This window comes from Chiloscyllium plagiosum, unplaced genomic scaffold, assembly GCF_037043375.1.
Source record: "Chiloscyllium plagiosum isolate Xiang-an unplaced genomic scaffold, Cpla_swu_hap1 HiC_scaffold_27, whole genome shotgun sequence".
NCBI lineage: Eukaryota > Metazoa > Chordata > Chondrichthyes > Orectolobiformes > Hemiscylliidae > Chiloscyllium > Chiloscyllium plagiosum.
The window spans coordinates 88,221,811-88,245,483 of record NW_028270165.1 but is presented as its reverse complement, the minus strand read 5'-3'; the positions used below and the strand labels follow the sequence as shown (position 1 = coordinate 88,245,483).

Sequence of the window (23,673 nt, the reverse complement as noted above, 5' to 3'; positions counted from 1 at the left end):
GCATGAGGGTTTTCTGCGTCCTGCATAATATATGGTCAGCACTCATCTGGCAATATACAGGAATTGCCACCGATGTTATGTTCATTTAACAGTACTGACAGTGATCACTCAATTTGTGATTTTTTTTTGGAGGAAGACATGCAGAAAGAAATCTGAAAACAAATGATACGTCATCTTCTGACAGAGCCACTTGAATCATTGGGGCTTGAATATCAGCAGCCATTCAATTCAAGAAGAAATGTTTGCTTTTGTCTGTGTGAGAGATTTTGAACACTCGTATGGCAGGAATAATACTGAGACATCCGAGTGAGGGAGATTCAGTACGCTGTCTGTGAAAAATGCGTCAAAAAATTTACTCAGCTTGGGGGATCAAAATCTCAACCCTCACAGTGGGGAGAGACTATGTATCCATTCTGTTTTGAATTTCAAACCCAGCGCGACACAAAGAATGCTCCCCTCATGGGGAAACCATGGAAATGTGGGGACTGTGGGAAAGGGTTCCCTTCCCCATTGGTGCTAGACACCCACAGATGCGTTCTCACTGGGGAGACGCTGTTCTCCTGCTCAGTATGTGGGAAGGGATTCAGTTGGCTGTGCAGCCTGCAGACACACCAGCGAGTTCACACCAGGGAGAGGCCGTTCATCTGCCACCATTGTGGGAGATGATTCATTCAGTTGTCCCACCTGCAGACACACCAGCAGGTTCACATCAGGGAGAGGCCGTTCTCCTGCTCTTTGTGTGGGCAGCGATACATCGATGCATCACACGTCCTGAAACACCAGCGGGTTCACCTGGGGAAGAGGCCGTTCACCTGCTCTGAGTGCAGGAAAGGATTTGTCGATTCTTACACCCTGCTGACCCATCAGCAGGTCCACAGCAAAGAGGCGCCGTTCACCTGCCCTAAGTGCGAGAAGAGCTTCAGTCATAGAACATAGAACATAGAAGAATACAGCGCAGTACAGGCCCTTGGGCCCTCGATGTTGCGCCGATCCAAGCCCACCTAAACTACACTAACCCACTATCCTCCATATACCTATCCAATGCCCTCTTAAATGCCCATAAAGAGGGAGAGTCCACCACTGTTACTGGCAGGGCATTCCATGAACTAACGACTCGCTGAGTGAAGAACCTACCCCTAACATCAGTCCTATATCTACCCCCCCTTAATTTAAAGCTATGCCCCCTTGTAATACCCGACTCAATACGCGGGAAAAGGTTCATACTGTCGACCCTATCTAACCCCCTAATCATCTTGTACACCTCAATCAAGTCACCCCTAAACCTTCTTTTCTCTAGTGAAAACAGCCCCAAGTGCCTCAGTCTTTCCTCATACGATTTTCCTTTCATACCAGGCAACATCCTGGTAAACCTCCTCTGCACCCGTTCCAATGCCTCCACATCCTTCCTATAGTATGGCGACCAAAACTGCACACAATATTCCAGATGCGGCCGTACCAGAGTCTTATACAACTGCATCATGACCTCAGGACTCCGGAACTCAATTCCTCTACCAATAAAAGCCAGTACGCCATATGCCTTCCTCACCGCACTATTTACCTGGGTGGCAACTTTCAGAGATCTGTGTACATAGACACCAAGATCCCTCTGCTCATCCACACTACCAAGTATCCGGCCATTAGCCCAGTACCCCATCTTTTTGTTATTCTTCCCAAAGTGAATCACCTCGCACTTAGCTACATTGAATTCCATCTGCCACCTTTCTGCCCAGCTCTGCAGCTTCTCTATATCCTGCTGTAACCTGCCACATGCTTCCTCACTGTCAACAACTCCTCCGACTTTCGTGTCATCCGCAAACTTGCTCACCCAACCTTCTAACCCCTCTTCCAGGTCATTTATAAAAATGACAAACAGCAATGGTCCCAAAACAGATCCTTGCGGAACACCGCTAGTGACGGCACTCCATGAAGAAACTTTGCCATCAACTACTACCCTCTGTCTTCTTCCATCCAGCCAATTCCTAATCCAAACCTCCAACTCACCCTCAATGCCATATCTCCGTATTTTCTGCAGTAGCCTACCATGGGGAACCTTATCGAACGCCTTACTAAAATCCATATATACCACATCTACCGCTTTCCCCTCATCAACCTCCTTCGTCACCTTTTCAAAGAATTCAATAAGGTTTGTGAGGCACGACTTGCCCTTCACAAAACCATGCTGACTATCCTTGATCACATTATTCCTATCTAGATGTGCATAAATCCTATCCCTTACAATTCTCTCTAAGACTTTGCCCACAACAGAAGTGAGACTCACCGGCCTATAGTTACTAGGGCTATCCCTACTCCCCTTTTTGAACAAGGGAACCACATTTGCTATCCTCCAGTCTTCTGGGACTACTCCTGTAGACAAAGAGGACATAAAAATCAAGGCCAATGACTCTGCAATCTCCTCCCTTGCTTCCCAGAGAATCCTAGGATAAATGCCATCAGGCCCAGGGGACTTATCTATTTTCACCTTTTCCAGGATTTCCAACACCTCTTCTCTACATACCTCAAAGCCATCCATTCTACTTATTTGTGCCTCAGTATTCTCATCGACAACAATGCCCTGTTCCTGAGTGAATACTGAAGAAAAGTATTCATTCAGTGTCTCCCCAATCTCTTCCGCCTCCACACGCAACTTCCCCCTACTATCCTTGACTGGACCTATTCCTACCCTAGTCATTCTTTTATTCCTAACATACCTATAGAAAGCCTTAGGGTTTTCCCTAATCCTATCTACTAAGGACCTTTCGTGTCCCCTCCTTGCTGCTTTTAGCTCTCTCTTCAGGTCCTTCCTGGCTACCCTATAACTCTCTATCGCCCCAATTGAACCTTCACGTCTCATCTTGAGATAGGCCGCCCTCTTCCATTTAACAAGGGATTCCAATTCCTTATTAAACCACGGCTCCCTCGCACGACCCTTTCCTACCTGCCTGACAGGTACATAATCATCAAGGACACTCAATAGTTGCCCCTTGAACAAGTTCCACATATCATTCGGTCAGAAATTTGGAGTTCTGAATCTAATAATGAATCCATTTTTGGGGGGAGAAACTGCCATCTAATTCACTTATGTCCCTTTTAGGAAAGGAAACTGCCATTGTGGGAAAGGATTCACTCAGTCATCTCAACTGCATCCTTTACCCGGTCTGACCTACACCTGACTCCAGACCCACAGCAGCATGGTTGACTCTTGACTGCCCCCATCCCCACCCCATGGCAAATGAGTGGGAGTAACTTAAATGAATACAGTGTGCGGGTTGAAATTGCTGAGTGAGGCAATACTTCCTTTAGCTTAAGGCTGTACCAAGGATCCAATTATAAAGGGACAACTCGGCGCTGACCAACAGTAAAGGAAGTGGAGTTGGGAGGAGTGTGTGAGCTTTGAGATGTTTAAAAAAAAAGCTTCTTTTCATATACTTTTTTTTTGCTGGGGAGATCTGAAGCTGTAACAAAGTTGGGTGGCAATAAAGGTTACTTGAACTTAACCCCAGTCTCAGACTGTCAATGAAAGCTATGAGATCCAATAGGTTTTTGTTTTAAAGCTGCTCACTCTTTTCAACCTCTTGCACTAAGTTTCCAATGTCATGTATCAGAAGGAGCAGTGAATGAGTAGCTAATATCGTTAGAAATTGTAAATTTTTCATCTCTGCAGGTATTGCATCATTTCATCGACATTGTAACGTTTACTGGCAGCACCGGGAAGTGTGGGATGTATTCATGAGAAACAAAGTTAAAAATCATACAACACCAGGTTATAGTCCAACATGTTTATTTGGAAGCACTAACTTTCGGAACACTGCTCCTTCATCAGGTGTTTGTGGCGCAGGATCATAGGAGAATTTATAGCAAAAGATCGCAGTTTCATGCAACAGAAATGATATAGAACAAACTTAGATTGTTGTGAAGTCTTTCATCTTTTAGAATAGGTTGCAGGTTTTGTTTCATTAATATGTAAATCCCAGAACTTGTTTGAAGACACATTCTCGAGACAACTTAAGGTCTCTATCCCAATCTTGAGTGTGACTGGTTCTATTTTCAAAGTAGGAATTTATAAAATCTCACATGGATTGACTGCCTGTAGATTGTATTTTGCTCAAAAAGCGCACAATGTATCTGCAAATATAATTCTGCAAATTCAAAATCACACAAAAGCCTTATATGTAAGTGTGCATGCATGAGGGGATGTGTGTGTGTGCTTGATAAAGTGTGTGAGTGATAGAGTATCAGCCTGAGAGAGGGTGTATATGTGTGTGTGTGTCTGAGAGAGTGATCTATGTGAATGTGAGCGTGTGTGAGAGTGTATGCTTTGTGTGGGTGTGAGAGAGCGTGACAGTGAAGTGGGGTTACCTGTCATGTGACATGAACCCAAGGTCCTGGTTGAGGCCATCCTCATGTGTTCTGAACTTGGCTTCCAGCCTCTGCTGGGCCACTAAAACTGAATAAGCAGTTACTTTGCACACATTGGAGAGGGCAGGGTGGGATTTGTCTTTCGATTTGCAGAAGGTGGGAGGTTCTGGGTGCTGGAAACTAGGGAAAACATGCTGGAGGACCTTCGGCTCAAAGAGATGCAGCTGGAAGCCAGGCTGCAGACACGATGGGGGAATCATCAAACCCCCACACTGTGGAAACAGGCCCTTTGGCCCAACAATCCACACTGACCCCCGTTAGAGCATCCCACCTAATAACCTCCACAGCTAATCCCTGAATTTAGAACGCCCAATCCACTATAAGCTGCACATTTTGGGACCTTGGGAGGAAACCAGAGCACCCACAGATGGGAGGGGGGAGGGTAGAAAAGTGCAAACTCTACACAATCACCATGAGGGTGGGATCGAACTCAAGTCCCTGGCACTGTGAGGCAGCGGTGCTAACCACTGAGCTACTGCCGCGCCGCCCACAGTCTTGGATTGAAGGAATCGATTGACTTCATTCCAGGATTGAAGGAATCGATTGGCTTCATGCCAGTCCTGGTGACACTCCAGCCCGTTTGGGGAATTGAATTTGCTTCCACAGAGTTTCCACGGTACAGGGTCATTGTGTCTCAGTAGCTTCAACGATCTAAAGAAGGGCTCGTCTACAGCGAGAACACTAGTCCACATTTCGCTACAGAGTTAAAGTTCTTTGCACAGTCAGAACCCTGGAACACTCCCACGCAGGCTGCGTGTAGTCACGGGGCTTCTCAAGTCACGTTGATGTTTGAAGTAACTTCCCCTCCTCGATTCAAACGCTGCTGATATTCAGGCCCTGAGTAAATTTTTTGTGCACGCCTGAACAGCAAATCCTCCTCTGCTAATACCTTGAGAAAACAGATCATTGCTGTCAGTGCAGGGCAGGAAATAGGATAAGAGAATTCTAGTTTGTACCGAACAGCCTTCCCTATCTCCTACCCGAAATCTCTGTCTCCCATTTCCTCCACCTTTCAATGGATTCCAACTCGAATTCATCCTTCCATCCTCCTGTTTTTGCCCAGCTCCCCTCACCGGAAAGCGCTGACTCTCGGTTCAGTTTCTTAGTCACTTCTTGCCATTCCCAGTATATTGCCCACATCTTTATTTAGTTTTTAAAACAGAAAGGCAGTGGTTTGCTGATGCCAGGATCTGAGGGGAATTGCGCTCACGCTCCAGATTCTCTCTCGCATCATTCACAAAAATCTGCACTGCACATGTGCAAAGAAGGGGATGATGGGAGTGGGTGGGACGCATTCACCAACTCCCCATTCAATCAAGATCCAATCATGCCCACAGCGCCCCCTGTCTATTCTCTCTCGCTATCTCGCTTCCCCCCTCTCACACACATGCCATCCTCTCCGTCCATTCTATCTCCATACCCTCTTCCCCCTGTCTAGTCCAGTCTCTCGTCCACCCTCTGCCTTCCTCCATCCAGTCCCTCTCCCCACACTCATTCTCTCTCTCCTCCCACTCTCTGCTCCCCTCCATTCTCTCTCTTTCCCCACCCTCTGCTCTCCATCCATTCCCTCTCTCTTCCCTCACCCTCTCCTAACATTCATTGTTGCTCTCTTTCTCCCCCACCCTCTGCCCCCTTGCATTCTTTCCCCACGCACTGACCCACATCCATTCTCTCTCCCCACACTCTGCACACCCATTCTCTCTCTCTCTGTCAAACGCTCTGCCCCCACCCTGTGCACCCCCAGTGTTTCTCTAACTCCAATGTTCTGTCCCCGGGTCGATTTCTCTCTCTCTCTCTACGCCCAGCCTCTGTTTCCCGTCCAATTTCTCTACCTGCACCCCCATTCTCATCCTTTCTTGTGCGTCGAGCCCTCTTTGATCACTGTATCAGCCCTTCTAAGGATAGAGAGAGCGTGGATGGTGATGACTCTACCTGCGAGATGGGAGGGTGTGGTGTGAGAAATGGCTGATCTTTAACATTGAGAATCGCTAAAATGATACTTTCAAAACCATAAGTAAAGTTTGAAAGCAAATTCAATTTTTTTTAAAAGCTGCATTTTTCTGAAACTTGCATTGAAATCTGTGCAATTAGGCCACAGTTGAGGACAAGCTGTAAGGATGGAATGGTCAATTCCTCGTCTTGCGAAGTTGGTTCAGATTAATTAGAAATAGAGTCATAGAGTTGCAGAGCAGGGAAACAAACTTTTCGGTGCATGCCAACCACATATTCTAAATTAATCTGGTAATCCATTTGCCACCATTTGGCCCATATCTCTCTCAACCCTTCCTATTCATATACCCATCCAGATGCCTTTTAAATGTTGTAATTGTTTCAGCCTCGACCATTGTCTCTGGCAGCTCATTCCATACATATACCACGCTCTGCATGAAAACGTTACGAGTTCGGTCCCATTTAAACCCCCTCTCACCCTAAACCTATGCCCCTCCAGTTTTGGCTTTCCTCTACCCTGGGGAAAAGACATTCAAAAATTGAGCAGCCACACAAAATGCAAAAGGAATAAACTGTTGAGCCTCAGGGAAACAAACAAGTCTGACTCCAGCTTTTTTTTCTCTCCGATTGGCAGTTGGACCAGCATCTCCACTGGGCATACTGCGCATGCTTCTCGATGTCAGGAAGCATTGCACATGTACGCTGGTGTCAGCAAAATACTACGCATGCTCTTTGCTGTCAGCGGAAACGGCACGCAACATTCTTGATCGACCAATGGGAAGCCCTGAAGGACGGGAAGGAGTGTGGTCCTCCTGCCATTGAGAGCCTCCCCTCTAATGTCGGAATGCGGAAGTTAGACCATGCGCTTGTGAAGGTGTTGCTGCTCCTCTCTCTATGAATGAAGATTGAACTTCATCCCAGACTGCAACTTCTTTCCTCTGTCCAACATCTGTGAGTACAACACACTCTTCTCACCCCCTTTTCCATTTTATTTTTTCACTCTGGTGTTCAGTTCTTGACTTGCAGCAAAGTTGGTTCAGGTATGTGTCTTAATTGGCAAACACATGGTAAATGTAGTAACGCAGTGTGAAGTGATAGCCTTTCCTATGAAATAAAAACAGGAAGGAGGTACATTGTTTAAATGGTGATATATTGGGATGTGGAGAAAGTGAGGACTGCAGATAACGGAAATCAGAGTCGAAAAATGTGGCGCTGGAAAAGCACAGCTGGTCAGACAGCATCCGAGGTGCAGAACAGTTAACGTTTTGGGCAAAAGTCCTTCACCAGGAATGATGTGTGGATGTACAAACGTGCCTCAGCTACCTTCTGCTCAGGCTTTCTACTCCAGTCAATGCCAGTTGTCACATAGGTGCAGCAAGCAATCAGCAAGGCAAGTGGTATATTAGCAAGAGGAATTCAGTTCAAAGTGGGGATGCCTTCCTGTAGTTAGGGAGATATTGAATATATTCAAAGCTGAGTTCATCTGACTTTTGAATGTCAAAAATAGTTATGGGGGAAGGCAAGAAATTTTAAAAAATATATACTTTTATTAGAAACTTTTTCAAATCTCTCACAACACCTCCATATACAAAAAAGAACAATACCAAAATACAGAAACATAGCAGTACAACAATGTCATATTATGATACTATTAATAATGAGCTCCCTATTATTCTACTGGAACAAACTTAGCTTAAACTAAACTACAATCAAATTGAATAAAAATAAAATTAAACATAATTTAAGTTAATTTGAATTCTATCACATTACTTTATTCTATTTCACTCACCACACCTCCATTAAGGCTCCCATCCATGGGAGCACCAGTTATTGCACCCGTATTCTTTTCACCCAGCCTTGCCCTCCCAGGGCCCCATGAGCGCCCAGACTGATTCCCACAGCTATACCACGGCTCTAATTAATATTGCTGATCAGTCTGCATCAATATAATTTAGAAAGGGCTGCCACGTCTTGTAAAACTACTGTTTTGTGGTGCATCATATTTGTGAGGTCATCTTGGGGTGGATGCTCCATCACCAGCATGTGCCACCCCATAAGCCCTGGGGGTTTTCCAACGTCCAATTAATTAAAATGTTCTTCCTTGCACAGTGCATAAGAATGTTACAGTCTGTTCCTGTGTTCTCCGAGAGAAGGCAAATTTGGCAACCCCAGAAGAAGAAATACCGGATTCACTTTAACTTTAATCCCCAGGATGCCCTTCAGCTCCCTTACTATAGCACTCCAGTATCTCTGGATCTTACAACATGACCAATAGCAGTGTGTGAGTGCCTATACTAATTTTACATTTGGGACACCCTGGTGATGTGCCTATCTTGAACTTAGCTAGCCTCTCTGGCACCACATGAGTCCTATGTAAAATCTTCAATTGCATGCCCTGTGCTTTGTTACATATTGAAATTTTCCTTACATTTTCCCATATATCTTGCCATACTTCTAATGAAATATCCTATCCTAGCTCCCGATTCCACATCCTAGAGTGTCCCTCCACATCCCCTTAGGTACGTCCCTTCTGTAAATGATACAACGTACTAACTGAAAGAGCACCTGAACACCAGAGTACTCTTTATTCCACATTTGACCTGTAATGCTGAGCCAGGAGCGTGGTATTCCTCTGTATATAATCCGTTGACTGAAAGTACCGGAAAAGTTCCCTATTAGACAATGCATATTTCTGACTTAGCTGGCTAAATGACATCAAGACCTAACCCTGGAATAAATCTCCCAGACAGAAGATTCCTTTATTCTCCCATGACTTAAAGCCAGAGTCCATTGCCCCAGGTTTAAATCCTTGGGCTGCCACCAGTGGGGTAATCAGTGAGGTCTTCAGCCAATTGCCCTTGTCTTGCCTCATTATCCTCCAGGCTTTCACTGTATTTAAAATGATTGTACTCTTACACTGCTCAGTCTCGGATTTCATCTTGATCAATGAATAATAGATTAACTAGGGGACATCTCGACTGCAATGCTTCAACGTCAAGCAAAATCTACCCAAGTCCCCTCGTGCCCAGTCACACACATATGCTAAGAAAGCGCTTATTTGATATCTCTTCAAGTCCAAAAGGTCCACTCCTCCTCACCCTGTGAGAACTGCAATTTGGTAAACTTAATTAGGGGGCGGCTGCGACACCAAATAAAAGAACCTAGCCAACCATTGAGCCTCAGTAATACTCATCTGGGTAGCAACAACAGGAGCATTCTCATGGGGTACAACAGGCGAGGAAGAACATTCATTTTAATCAGAGCTATTCGGCCTAACCATGATAATGGTAATCCGTCCCACCGCTGCAAATCCTGCTTTATCCTCTCGAGTAATTGTACATAGTTAACTTTATACAGCTGGTGGAAGGCAGGGGTAATAAAAATTCCCAAATACAAAAACCCTTTTGACGACCATCTAAACAGGAACTGCATTCCATCCTTCAGATCAGGCACCTCCACTAATTCTTCCCCTCCCCCATCCGCATAGCTTCTGATTTTGTACATTTGATCTTGCAGCCCGAAAATCTGCCAAATAAATTAATTGTTTGAATCAATCGAGGAACGGACTCCTCCAGATTGGCCAAGAACAAAAGGACATCATCAGCATATAGGGTAATCTTATGTTCCCCCATTCCCACTCCTGGCGCCACTATTTCAGGGTCCCTCCTGATAGCCTCAGCTCATGGCTCAATTGCCAAGGTAAATAGCAGCGGTGAAAGAGGACAGCCTTGGCGACTACCTCTCCCAGGTTTTAATTTATCTGACTTATTGCCGTTTGTGATGACTGCTGCCTTCGGATCATTATACAACACCACCACCCATCTAGCAAAGGTTGTCCCCAGACCAAAGCGCTTGAGGACCCCAAACAGGTATAGCCATTCTATCTGGTCAAATGCCTTTTCTGCATCTAGGGAGGCCGCTGAACCCAGGATCAACCTTTGCTGGCATACCTGCACCATGTTCAGTACCCTCCTGATATTGTTGGAGGAGCTACGGCCCTTTACAAAACCCATCTGATCTTCTTTCACAATACAGAACAACACCTTTTCCAACCTCAGGGCCAGCGTCTTGGTTAGAATTTTAAATTCTACATTCAACAGTGAAATGGGTCTGTATGAAGCACATTCTTCGGGCTCTTTCTCCTTCTTTAAAATGAGGGAGATATTAGCCTCACTAAGAGAGGGCGGAAGATAATCCTGTGCATATGAATAGCTATACATCCCCAGAGGTGGCTCCACCAACACATTTATTAATTCCTTATAGAATTCACTTGGGAATCCATCTGACCCCAGTGTTTGCCTCACCAACACATTTATTAATTCCTTATAGAATTTACTTGGGAATCCATCTGACCCCAGTGCTTTGCCACCTTGGAGATGCTTTATTGCTTCCTGCACCTCCTGTATTGTCATAGGCCCATTCAACAGGAAACCTGTTCCGCATTTATACTAGGGAGGTGCAGGATCTCAAAGAAGGCCTGCATTCTCGCTGCACTGTGTTCATCTCCCTCTGACTGATAGAACTCTGCAAAGTATTCACTAAATCTAACATTAATCTTCGTTAACTCAAGGGTAACTGTGCCAACCTTCTATCTAACAGACATAATAGATTGGGAAGCATTTTTCTTTCTAGCCAGATATCTACGTGGCTCATCTCCAAATTCAAACAATCTTTGTTGAGCAAAGCAGACGTTTTTTTCCCAGTGTGTGCAATGGGTTGGGAGCAGCCCGGAGAGCTGCAGCTTGACCAGTGAAGGCCTATTATAATATACTTCCTCAGCTATCTGCAGAGGGGTCTCCAGCATCTGTTGTTACTCCTTCCTCTGCATCCTTCTGTCCTTCTAGTCGTTGAATAAAAAATAATCAGGCCTCATAAATATGCCTTAGTGGCCTCCTCCAGTATTTCCGGATTACTGGCCGTACCCGAGTTGATATCCCAGAAGGCTCTGAACTCTTGTGATGTACTCAACAAATTTGCTATCCCTTAACAGGAATGGGTCCATGCACCAGTGCTGTGCATCCATTCCACCACTCTTGATTTTACCATCTAAATACACTGGCACATGGTCCGAGACAGCTATATTGCCAATTTCACAAGCCAATGTTCTGTCCAAGCAATCCAATGGCATTAAAAAGTGTCAGTTCCCATGTGGTACTTGTGTGGGTTGGGAGAGAAAGTAAAGTCTCTTCCATTAGGGTGGAGATGCCTCCACACATCCACTAATCCCAACTCCTCGCACATGCCCACCAACTGCTCAGGTTGCGCAGGTGTATCTGCCTGGCCCCTTGGCATCCTGTCTACCTCGGGATCTATTAGGCGATTAAAATCCTTTCCAATGACCATGTGGCGTACCCCAAGACTCATTAATTTAGCAACTGCATCAATTAGAAATTTAAGAGGGTGCACCGGGGGACAATACACATTCAGGACGCCATACTCTTCTCCATGTATTAGAGCTTTAAGAATGACGGACAGTCCATGTTTGTCCTTAATTTGCTCTATTACCTGCAAACGGAGGTTCCTTCTTACCAGTATAGCCACTCCTCTACACTTGGAGCTAAAGGAGGAGAAGAATACCCTATCATAACCTCCTTGCTGCAGTTTCAGATGTTCCTTATCAGTTAAATGTGTCCCCTGCAGCAGGGCGATGCCCACCTTTTCCTTCCTGAGGCTTGACAGCACCGTCTTTCTTTTTAACGGGGGAATGGCTCCCTTTTACATTCCAGGTGTACCACCTGAACGAATCAGTAGCCATGGTCATCCAGGGCAGCCCGTGGTTTCCCAAGAGGAGGAAGCTTATCCGAGGTGCAGTGAGCAACAAAGACATTAACTCTATAAAGTCTAAAAACTGCTCCTATTAAAAACTACAATAAATAAAAATCTAACCACCACATATAACTTAAGCAAACGCTCAAATAACCCTCAATTATGTAGAGATCTCTTATCCCCACCCTCCCCAAACCCCACCATTGCCACCATCCTGCCTCCTTTCCACTGAGGCTGTGCCCCAATTCACAGATTGTAAAAAACATGTTATTTACATTCTGAGAGTTAACAATGGTTGCCTATCTCTCCACACCCCTTCTCCATACATCTTAAGCACAGGTATAGCCACCCCCAATCCAAGAACAAAAGGACAGCAGTAAAAGAAAAAGGCCCCACACAATATGTAACTGACCGATACACTAAATAATTACAGTTTTTTGTCAAGGCAGTTCGTATAAAGCCAATAACCACAAAAAAGGGGCAAAAACGTAGCGTTGTCTGAAATGATGTCCCTCCCGCCTTCACCCCGACTCGATTTCTTTAATTCAGAGAATTCGCAAAGTCCTTTGCCTTTTCTGCTGAATCAAAATTATATACCGTCCCTCCATGAGTGAAACGCAATACGGTCAGGGACCTCAAGGAATATTGTATGTTCAGATCCCTTAATTTTCTCTTAACTTCATCAAATGCCCTTTTCTTAATCCAGGCTCCTGAGAAGTCCTGAAAATATATTATTCTTGAGTCTTTGTGCATTAAAGCCTGTGGATCTCTTCCCAGTCTTCTTGCTGTTTCAATCACTAACTGTATTTCTTTATAATGCTGGAGGCACACTAGGACCACGCGGGGCTGCAGGTCCGATCCGGACCTGCGCATTTCGATCCGGTGGGCCCGCTCCACACTCAACAGGCCCGACTCCAACTCCAGCCCCAGGAATCCAACGAGGTCTTCGCCTTCCTCGTATTCCAGAAGACCCACGAGCTGTAAGATATTTCTTCTACTTTAGTTTTCCAGGTCGTCCGCTTGCTCCTGAAGGACCTGAACCTGGTCTTCCAGCGTTTGGATCCTTCCTCCTGAGACCTCCGCCATGGTCTCCGATGCCACGGTCCTCTCCTCCACTGCCTATTCTCTTCGGGCCAACATTTGAATTTCCTGACTAAGCTTTTCCAGCGTGGCAGATAGTGGTTTCACCGCTGCTTCAATCTTTTCTCAGAGTTTGGCAAACTCCGAGAGTAACTGCTGCCCCATTAAACCCAAAGGGGCTGCCCTGGGAGTTTGAGCAATGGCTCCAGGCGCCCCCGATGCAGTAGGGGAGTGCCCTGCCTGCTGCACCCCTGTCGGCCCCTTTCCTTCATTTGTTTTCATTCTGGTCCTAAAGCTGTCAAACCACAATTATAGCAGCTCCAGACGTTCAGTAAGTTTATATTAGCAATTGTTTTCTCCTACGGATGGTTAATGAGGTGGGGGGAGGTGTAAATGTCCGGGGGTATGGCACAGAGCCCAACACAGCAGACCACTTAAACCACCGCCATCTTGGGTTTCCAAGAAAATGGTTTTAAGACCAGTACAGAACAGCTACAGGGTCATACAGCACAGAAACAGACCCTTCGGTCCAACTGGTCTACGCTGACTATGTTCTCAAACCCAACTAGTCCCATCTGCCAGTGATTGGCCCATGTCCCTCTGGACCTTTCCTATTCATGTCCATTTCCAAATGTCATTTAAACATTGTCACTGTACAAGCATCCACTACTTCCTCTGGACACACATTCCACACACAAACCACTCTCTGTGTGAAAACAATGGAGCTCTTCATGTCTTTTTAAAATCTTTCTCCTCTCCCCTTCAAAATTTGCTCCCTAATTTTGAAAGCCCCACCCTAGGGAAAGGACACCTGCCTTTCACCTCATCTGTACCCTTCATGATATTATAATCCTCTATAAGGTCACCACTCAATCTCCTCTGCTCCAGTGAAAGAAAACCCAATCTATCCACCTGACTGTAGGTATATTCATATTCAGTTATGATGTGTTCAATGTTGGTGCAGGCTCAAATGGCCAACACCTGCTCCCAATTCTCTCACTCTGTTTCCAGGACAGCTTTAGTAGATTGTGAAAGGGGAGGGATAGATATCTTGTTTGTTTTTATTTTTAAAATGCACTTGATTCCCACAAATAAAATCAACAGGTACAAGTACAGCACATGCAGTATTCCTCATTGCAGCTTCAAGGTTTTGAGTCCTCTTCTTCCGCGTTGGCTCCAGCACATTCGGCTTCCTTTCCCCACCCCGCCTCCCCATCCCCGCCCTGAGCCGTTGATGCTTCCATTGTTTATAAAATCAAGAGCGGGATGGATAGGGTAAATAGACAAGGTCTTTTCTCTGGGAGTGTAGAACTATAGAGTAATAGGTTAAGGGTGAGGTGGCCCGGGGAGGGGGCGAGGAATTTAAAAGGAACCTAAGGGGCAATTCATGCAGAAGATGGCGCGTGTAAGGAAAGAGCTGCTAGAGGAAGTAGTAGATGCTGGTATAATTATGACACATTTAAAAGGCATCTGGATCGGTTTATGAATAGGAAGGGTTTAGAGGGATATGGGCCAAATGCTGGCAAATGAGACCAGATTCAGCGAGGATATCTGGTCAGCATAGACCAGTGGACCAAAGGACCTGTTTCTGTGCTGTATATCTAGATGACTCTGGTTTGCCACGCCAGTCTGTTCAATTTCTCTCTGGTGTCATAGCCTTGATGTTTCATTCTAAAACTCCTGTGGGGGTACGTTAACCATTTTGTGTCTGATTGATTGCCAAGAAGTTGCATTGCAGGTTCATCCTGAATTTACACACTACACACAAGGGCGGCACGGTAGCACCGTGGTTAGCACTGCTGCCTCACACCGCCAGAGACCTCGGTTCAATTCCCGCCTCAGGCGACTGACTGTGTGGAGTTTGCACGTTCTCCCCGTGTCTGCGTGGGTTTTCTCCGGGTGCTCCGATTTCCTCCCACAATCCAAAAATATGCAGTTTAGGTGAATTGGCCATGCTAAATTTCCCGCAGTGTTAGGTTAGGGGTATGGGTGGGTTGCGCTTCGGCGGGGCCGTGTGGACTTGTTGGCCCAAAGGGCCTGTTTCCACAATGTAACGCACTCTAATTTTTACTACCAAAAATCAGACCTGCTCACTCTCAACAGGATCCCAATGTCGTGGAAGATATTAATTTTCAGGTGGAGGGATCCAAAATTCAGAAAGATGTCAGTTGTGACTGTTCTGCTCTTCTGTCCCTGTCAGATCCTGAATCAGCACTTTCAGGAGAATTAGAATGGAGTGAGAAGAGAGGGAGAGAGAGAGAAGGATGGTGCTTTCAGTTTTGTGGAATAACAAAAGAAAAGAATGTTCTGCAGAAAGTAGAATTGCTTGTTCTGAATTTCTACCTGGACTGACAGTGATGACTTTTGTAATCTCTTTTCAGGGTATTTGATATGAAGATGAAGTTTCAAAATCAACAGATGAAAGGCATATGCCTGAACCATTGACTCTCCTGCTCCTCAGATGCTGCCTGACCTGCAGTTTTCGACTCTGATTCTCCAGCATTTGTGAGTCACTCAATCCATCAGGACTGCAACAATTTTCAACTGTGATCCAATTGGTTCCTGTTTCAGTACGTTTTCAGCATCAGTGGGACTGGAAGAGAGCCCCTACTGTTGCAGCAACGCACTGAGTGTCGAGCCTGAAACAGTTATCTGGCCTGAAAAGAGGAATTCAAGGCAGGGAGGGGACATACACGCGTTTGTGTGCAACTGTAGCTTCGGCCATGGAGAAACCATGGAAGTGTGGCGACTGCGGGAAAGGCTTCCATGTCCCGTCTGCCCTGGAGACACATCGGCGCAGTCACACCAGGGAGAAGCCATTCTCGTGTCCTGAGTGTGGGAAGGCCTTCAGTGATTCCTCCGCCCTGCTGAGGCACCGGCGGGTGCACACAGCGGAGAGGCCCTTCAGCTGCCCTGAGTGCAGGAAGAGCTTCAGCGATTCCTCCACCCGGCTGAGGCACTTGCGGGTTCACACAGGGGAGAGGCCCTTCAGCTGCCTCAAGTGTGGGAAGGCATTCAACGATTCCTCCGCCCTGATGAGGCACCAGTGGGTGCACACAGGGGAGAGGCCCTTCCGCTGCCCCGATTGTGGGAAGGTGTTCACTCGCTTCTCCCACCTCGTGATTCACCGGCGGGTCCACACCGGTGAGAAGCCCTTCCCCTGCCCCAAATGTGGGAAGGCCTTCAGCGATTCCTCTGACCTGCTGACCCACCAGCGGGTCCACACCGGCGAGAGGCCATTCACCTGCTCTGTCTGCGGGAAGTGCTTTACACGCTCTTCCGACCTGCTGAAGCACCAGCGGGTCCACACTGGGGAAAGGCCCTTCAGCTGCTCTGTGTGCGGGAAGGGCTTTACCCAACCCTCCCACCTGCTGACACACCGGTGTGTCCACACTGGAGAGAGGCCATTCACCTGCCTCGAGTGCGAGAAGGGCTTTGCTGTCTCCTCCACGCTACTGACGCACCAGCGGGTCCACACTGGGGAGAGGCCGTTTGCCTGCCCCGAGTGTGGGCAGAGGTTCACAATGTCCTGCAGCTTGAACAAGCACCAGCGGAGGCACCAACGCTCCTAACAATCAGATTCTGCCGGTAACGCTGCTGAGGGTCACCCCCAGGACAGAACCTCCTGCCCTTTCTGACAGTGGGGGTAGTGGGAGAGTTGGTAGGCTTTTTTGTTTTCTACTGGGGGAGTGGGGGTGGTGGCTCAGTGGTTAGCACTGCTGCCTCATAGCGCCAGGGACCCAGATTTAATTCCATCCTCAGGGTGACTGTCTGTGTGGCGTTTGCATGTAATTCCCCGCTGTGTCTGCATGGGTTTCCTCTGCATGTTGCAGTGTCTTCCCAAAGTCCAAACGTGCGCATGTTTGGGCGAATTGGCCAAGCTAAATAGTCCCATAGTGTTGATGAATGTGTAGGTGTGGTGCCTTAGTTAGGGGTAGTGCAGAGTCATAGGGTAGGAGAATGTGTCTGGGTGAGTTACTCTTCAAAGGGTCGCTCTGAACTTGTTGGGCAGAAGGACCTGTTTCCTCACTGTAGTGATTCTATGATTCTGTGAACGTTGCTTCCAGTGGGCGCTGCTGCTCATTGAGCCCAGGACCCGCACAAACCTACGACCACAAGACTATTGGAGCAGAAGTTAGGATATTTTGACCCATCGAATCTGCTCCACCATCTGTTAGAGACAAAATAAAAAACTGCAGATGCTGTAATCTAAAATAGACAAACAGGAGGCTGGGCACAACAAGGCAGGCAGCACCAGGAGGTGGAGAAGTTAGCATTTCAGGTATTATCCCTCAGGACTGAAGAAGGGTTCTACCCGAAACGTTGACAACTCCATCAGAAATGATTTATCAGGATGTTGTTAGGACTAGAGGGAATGGGTTTAGAGTGAAAGGGGAAAGATTTAAAAGGGACCGAAAGGGAAAACTTTTCATGCAGTGTGGTGCGTGTATGGAACAAGCTGCCAGAGGAAGTGGAGGAAGCTGGTAGAATTTAAAAGACATTTGGTTGGGGACATGAATAGAAAGGGTTAGAGGGATTTGGGCCAAGTGCTGGCAAATGGGACTAGATTAATTTAGAATATCTGGTCAGCGTGGACGAGTCGGACTGAAGGATCTGTTTCCGCGCTGTACCTCTCTATGACTACCGGTCCTGATGTAAGTTTAGAATTGAGTAACTTTGAATAATTCAATCTTGTTGAATTCGCCTCCTGAAAGGTTTCAAATGAACCCCTCCAAGCGATATGAGTTAACTACGCCGAGTTGGATAAAGTATCCCATCAAGTTCAACATGAATGCGCAGTTGAAGAAGTTGAAGTCAGAGGTCACACAACACGAGGTTACAGTCCAACAGGTCTATTTGAAATCCCAAGCTTTGGGAGCATTGCTCCTTCATCAGTGCTGCTCCTTCATCACTTCACCTGATGAAGGAACAGTGCTTCGAAAGCTCATGAGTTCAAATCAATCTATTGGGATTCTCACCTGGTGTTGTGTGACTTCTGACCTGTCCACCCCCAGCATCTCCACATCAGAGTTGACGAATGAGATCAGATTTTATTCAGCATGATTTAGTGAGATATTCATCTGGCTGCCCTTATGCCTGAAACATCGATTCTCCTGCTACTCGGGTGCTGTCAGACCTGCTGTGCTTTTCCAGCACCACACTCTCAACTCTGATCTCCAGCATTTGCAGTCCTCAATTTTTCCTGGTTCATGTGAAAACTCAACATTGTCAGAGTTACGAAGAGACGCCAGTCACAGAGTACTCTTGCACAGAGACAGGCCCTTCAGCTCAAACTGGTCCATGCTGACCAAAATGTTTGTCAACACTAACCTCATTTCCCTGCACTTGGCCCATATCCTTCTCAAGCTTTCCTACCCATGTATTTGTTGAAACGCCTTTTCAATATTGTTAATGTACCTGTTTCAACCACTTCCACTGGCAGCTGTTTCCCCAGGCGAACTACACTCTGTAAATATTTTGCCCCACATTTCTTCTTCCATCTTTCTCCTCTCGCCATAAAAACGCGTCCTTGGACTTGAAATCCTCCCCCTAGGGAAGAGACAGCTACCATTAACCCAAATCTACCCCTCATGGTTTGAAAATATTGCCTCTCAACTTCCTCTGCTCCAGTGGAAAAACATCCCAGCCTATCCAGCCTAAATTCTAATTTGATAATAATGGCAGTGATGATTTTGGCTGTGTGTGTGTCAAGGATCTCTCATTTCTAAGCCAATGCTGTGCCTCTTAAGTTCACCTGATCTTAAAACGAATGGCACCCCATTCATTTAAAATGTCCATGTTTTCTGTGTAAAGTCGGTCCTGGTCAGGAAATAGGCATTGGTGTCTTATATTCCCGTAGACTTCTTGTGACCGGGTTCATATGCTCTGTTTTGAGATGTATGAGTAAATCTTCAGAACAAAAGATTAATGCAGCCCTTTATTCATGTCTCATTATTAAAAACACTTTCTCCATTTACAGATGTGATTGAGAAGCTTCTCCCAATGAATCTTTGACTGATAACCGCATTTGTCAGGCTTTTGAAAGTCACTGCAGCTCTGTCACAGCACAGGGGAGGGCTCTTTCAGACACAACGCGTCATGCAGAAAATTCTCCCACATTAGTCGAGCAAAGTAGACGTCTTTTTAAGACATTGTGAAAATTGAAAGGGTTCAGAAAAGGTTTGGAAGGATGTTGCCCGGGTTGCAAGGTTCGAGCAACAGGGAGAGGCTGAATACGCTGGTACTATTTTCCCTGAAGCTTTAGAGTCAGCCAGAAACATCTGTTGAATCAGGAAACATCTCTTCCTGCAGCAGCTTCAGACAGACTGCTTGCTAAAACCAAAAGCAGGGGAAAAGAATGGGACAACTGCCCTTTCATTGTAGAAGAGTTTTAGAAAAAAAAGTGTCAAACCCTTTTCCCGGATTGTTGCCTTAGCCAGTATCTGTTAACCATTAGCAAAAACCTTAATCCTAGATGAATGGGAAGCCATTTACAACCCCTCCTGAAAATAAACCAACAACGTAATCTTAAAGGAGCAACATGATCACAACAAAAAGCACCTGAACTGAAACATTTGTATCAAAGGGCTGTACAGTTAGCAGGACAAGAAAACCCATTTGCAATTTCACCAATCAATTTAAATCAGCCCCATTGGCTACCAAAAACTTATTAAATTTAAATCCTAAAGTTTTGACAACAGGACCAATCCTATCATAAAGAATTGGTGCTCTCAGTCATCTGTGTATGAGAGAAAGCATCATTTAGAAAAATAGAGAAGGGCATTCCTGATAGAGGAATCGGAGGAGGCATCCCCGACAGAAGATGGCACAGAATATTCCGGAAGACACATAACCTGGTTGTAATCTGAGAGATTAAATTCTATTATGTGTTATCTGAGTGGGACATGCATTGATTGGAACAGCATACCAGAAGAATCTTGATTTATTCCAGAATACTCAGTAGTTAGGAAGGATTTATTCAGTTTGTTAGTAGTTTTGTTCATTTGTTCACCGTGAGAGTTGGTTAAATAAATTGCTGATTGTCGGTTGTAAAGTGTCAGGGATTTACTTTTAACACTACAGCAGGTTACACCACTTATCACACTGACTTTACAGATTAAAGGGCAACGTGCCACTCTTTGGACGTTTCGGTTTGAGATCTTGGAGAGTGGTGGGGCGGGGTTCAGCCTTCGCTTTGTAACAGTATTGATGACATTCTCTTGAATGCAATGGAGTCAATATTAATCCCAGCCTCTTGGTGTGGTTGTGGGTGAATCACCTTAATTTGGCTCCTGACTCAGAAACCGCACAGAAAATCAAATGCTGAAACAATTATTTGCACTTTATTGCACGTAGCAACCAGAAATAAAACCTCTCAAGTTCATTCAGCTTCACCAACCCCACCCCCCCCCCCCCCCCCCCCAAACCTGGCTATCACCCAGTAGATGGCTGAATTTAACTGGGTTTCCATCGACAGTGCCCATCTCTGGAAGTGTCCAGGGGTTTGATGCAGTATTATTCTTTTAAGTACTGCTGCTGCTTTATCATTCTGGAGTTGAATTTTGGTGGCGTTTCCTCAATTTCAAATCTGTGGTGTGACTTTTTTTTAAGACTCTAACATCACCTCACATTGCTGGAGACCTCAGGTCTGTAGTTTACCTTCTTATCCTTGAGGGTTAGCTGTCTGTTTGAAACAGCCTGCCCTGCAATTAACCCCTCTATGTCAGGGCTTTCCTTCCACAGGCAGAATTAATTGTCCTTTTGTCACACCATTGTAAAATAACATTATCTTACCTGTCCCAAGAAACAACTTATTGTGTTGCCTCCTTCTTCCCAGGGATGGTTAACAAGCCATTTATCGTATTGAATCTGCTTTGCTATTCAATCATGGCTGATATGTTTCTTAACCCCATTCTCCCGTAACGTTTGAGCCCCTTGATACTCAAGAATGAGTGAATGGTGGAGCAGACTCAATGGGCTGAATGGCCTAATTTCACTTCCTGTGGTGTCACAGTTTCTCGTCAGCCCTTTCATTTCTTGCTCCAGAAAGCGTTATTGTTGACTCGTGAAGTTTGGGAAGTTCTGGAGTTTACAAGTGCACACCACGCTCCTCTATGCCTCCTCCTCAGCCTTAAAGTAAAGGGAAGACGTTTTAGAACAGAAATAAGGAAAACTTCAGACAGAGAGTGGTAATCGATGGAATTCACTGCCCCGGAAAGCTGTGGAGGTAAGATCATTGAATATATTTTCTTGAGTATCAAGAGGATCAAAGGTTATAGGGAGAACGGGGTTGAGAAACTTATCAGCCATGACTGAATGGTGGAGCAGACTCGATGGGCTGAATGGCATAATTTCTGCTCCTATAGTCTAATGATATGCTGATGTGTGGAGGGGTGAGGATGGGGGAAAAGAGCTAAAGAGGGGAATACAATTAAGGTGAAGCTGGATACAGATACATAGGAAATACAAGAATTGTACGATAAATTTTAGACCACATAGAAGCACTGGCAGGGTTTACTGAAGATCTACAATATGCTGCAGTTCGATATTACAAGCCCATAAACAACTGCAAATCAGATAAGGTATTTTCAGAAGTTGGACCATGAACGCCTGAAGCTGCTGCTGCTCTTTCTCTCTCTCTCTCTCTCTCTCTCTCTCTCACGCAATGAAGATTGATCTTCACCCAGACTAGAACTTCTTTCCTCTGTCCAAATATTTGTGAACGCAGACCTTGTTTTGAAGGATGGCATGTTGTCTGATCATCACAATTAAAGGGGTGTCTTCCCCCTGATATGCAAAGGGACAGTCAGTCAGGGGAGGGCAGGGTCACGTCTTGTGTTGTTGTGTGGAATCTGTGACAGCTGCAACAATTCATCCCAACTCCTGTACTCAGTGCTCTGACTGATGAAAGCAAGCATGCCGAAAGTCTTCTTCACCGACCTGTCTACCCATGACTCCACTTTCTAGGAGCTATGAACCTTGGTTTGAATTACTGCATATGAAACAGATTTGGTGCTTATCTCAAATCTAATTCGGTATTTTATACTGAATGCCATGACTGATGAAGGCCAGTGTGCCAAACAATTTCTACCTGTGACTCCATTTTCAGAGAACTGTGAACCTGTACTCCAAGATCCCTCTGTTCCACTACACTCCTTAAGGTCCTACCATTCACCATGAAATTCCTACCTTGATTTGACTATACAGAATGTAAGACCTCACACTTATCTATATTAAACTCCATTTGCCATTAACTTTAAACCTATGCCCTCTAATTTTGGACTTCCCCACCCCAAGGGAGAAGACCTTGCCTATTTACCTTACCCATGTCCCTCATGATTTTATAAATGTCTTTAATGTCACCCCTCAGCCTCCAAAGCTCCAGGGAACATAGCTCCAATCTATTCAACCTCTTCCTGTAGCTCAAACCCTCCAACCCTGGCAGCATCCTTGTAAATATTTTCTGAACCTTTTCAAGTTTCACAACACCCTTCCTGTAGCAGAAAGCACAGAAATTGCATGCAGCATTGCAACAATGATGGAACCAATGTCCTCTCTGAAGAGGATTTTAAAACAATATTTATAACTACAAGCAAATCAGGTTAGTTGGGCATGACTTTCCCAAAGCAGTTTGTTTTGGTTGTCCTTCATTAACCTATGCTTTAAAATATATAAGAAAATATTTTGAGGGATGGGATTGTTGCTAGCACGTCCAACATTTGCTCCCCATCCCTCATGGCCTTTGGACTGAGCGATTGGCTTCCTGCGAAAAGGCAGTTGAGAGTCAACCACATTGTAGTAGGTCTGGAGTCACATGATGTGAGCGTGTGCACGCGTGTGAAGAGTTGTCAGTGGTAGATTTCCCTCCCTAAAAGAACACTTTCACAACACTCTGTCATGACTGGACAAAAACAACAGTTCTGGCAGCATCTATGAGGAGACGACAGTGTTACTGTTTTGAGTCCGGTGGCCTTTCAAAATTAGGCTGGATTCAAAACATTAACTGTTTTCTTTCCACAGATTCTGCCAGACCTGCTGCATTTCCCCAGCAATTGTGTCTTTTGTTGCTGATCTCCAACAGCTGCAATTCATTGTCTTAGCCAATAATGGTTTCCTGGTTGCCAGTGCAGAGATAAACTCTCATTTCCAGATCTTTTTATTCGTTGAAAATAAAGTCCACTAGCATCCATGATGGGATTTTAATTTTTGTTCTCAGAAGACCGAGATCTTTGGGCTACTTAACCAGTATCACTAGATCGCAATCTTCCCTTCACTGATAGTGACATTGACAATCTTGTCCTGAATATTTTTCTTTATTCATTCATGGAACGTGACACTTCGTCTCCCAAAAAATAACCAAGTGCCAATTCAGAGGGCAGTTAAGAGTCAACCACATGACTTTGGATCAAGAGTGACACATTCACCAAACTGGGAAAGGACTGAAGATTTCCTTCCTTAAAA

At 45.5% G+C, this 23,673-nt stretch overlaps 1 protein-coding gene and 1 pseudogene across 1 annotated transcript in view; one reads left to right on the top strand and one right to left on the bottom strand.

Annotated features, from left to right (window-relative positions):
- Positions 1 to 23,673, bottom strand: part of LOC148144900 (uncharacterized) — a 492,750-nt gene that overhangs the window by 187,154 nt on the left and 281,923 nt on the right. The window lies entirely within an intron of this gene.
- Positions 7,043 to 23,673, top strand: part of LOC148144907 (uncharacterized) — an 81,222-nt pseudogene continuing 64,591 nt past the window's right edge.